Here is a 1,219-nt window from a genome sequence, read left to right on the forward strand (position 1 = left end):
GCAGCACTGAACAACAAGATTTCTGGAATATGTAGAAAGCATCCCCTCCACTTATGCTTTATCAATTCATACTCTCACCAGCTACGCATGACAGCATGAACATAACTGTCAATGACTGATATTGTTGTTAAGTGCTGTTGAGTAGGTTCTGACTCATAGCAACCCCATATAGGATTTCCATGGAACAGCTGGTGGATTTGAACCACTGGTCTTGTAGTTCAAATCGACCTCGTGGTCCAGTGCTTATCCTACAGTGCCACCCCAGGACTCCCTTCAATGACTGTTGTTAAGTACTGTCAAGTCGGTTCTGAACCATAGCGACCCTATATAGGGTTTCCAAGGAGAAACTGGTGAGCTTGAACCGCCAACCTTGCAGTTCAAACTGAATTTGCAGATCAGTGCATTAACCCTCAGCACAACAAGACTCCCTTCAATGACTAATGGGGCTGAAATTAAAATCAATTGGATTGGAGAGGTCATGAAAGTCTTCTGGTAACAAGACTGCAGATAGGAGCGAAGAGGACATTCTGAGAGTATCAGCAGGAAATGAGGCCAGAAGTAGATATGTGTCCAGAGGAGAGCAAGATGGTGAGTCCTGGTGAGTGGGTGGGCTATCTTGGGGAGTGAAGTTATGTTACCATCTTCTTGATCAGACAAGTTGTTTAAGACAGTGATCAATGTCAAACAGAGACCTTGATCAGTGACAGGAGGGTGAGGACTGTGGAGGACTTTGCTGACACAGTCTGTTTGAACAGAGTTGTTGTAACAGCCAAGAATGAAAGCCTTTAAGTCTGCTCAAGTTCATTCTTCCAGGAGCCTTCCTGATGTTACAAATCAATCAATTTCTGAGACTCTCCTTGAACACAGTTTTCCTTCTTTTTTTTCTCTTGTTCCTGCTTTAATTTCTAATAAAGAGGATGTGCCAATTTCCTAGTAAAAACATGTCTAAATCTTTTTCATTTCTTGACTGGATATTTCCAAACACTGCTACTCTTTTCGAGGACATCAGCTTTAAAAAGACAAGCATTACCTTAGTTTACTTGCTATGTCCTATCTGTGTTGCTTTGCAATGTCACACACGGTTGCGGCTTACTAAAAAATGGATTTTTTAATGTTTTAATTTCACAAAGTAAATTAGCACAGTGATGCAGAAAGCATCAAGAGAAGATGGAAGGAATACACAGTCACTGTACCAAAAGGAAATGGTTCATGTTCAACC

Source organism: Chrysochloris asiatica, unplaced genomic scaffold (genome assembly GCF_000296735.1).
Source record: "Chrysochloris asiatica unplaced genomic scaffold, ChrAsi1.0 scaffold00006, whole genome shotgun sequence".
Lineage (NCBI taxonomy): Eukaryota > Metazoa > Chordata > Mammalia > Afrosoricida > Chrysochloridae > Chrysochloris > Chrysochloris asiatica.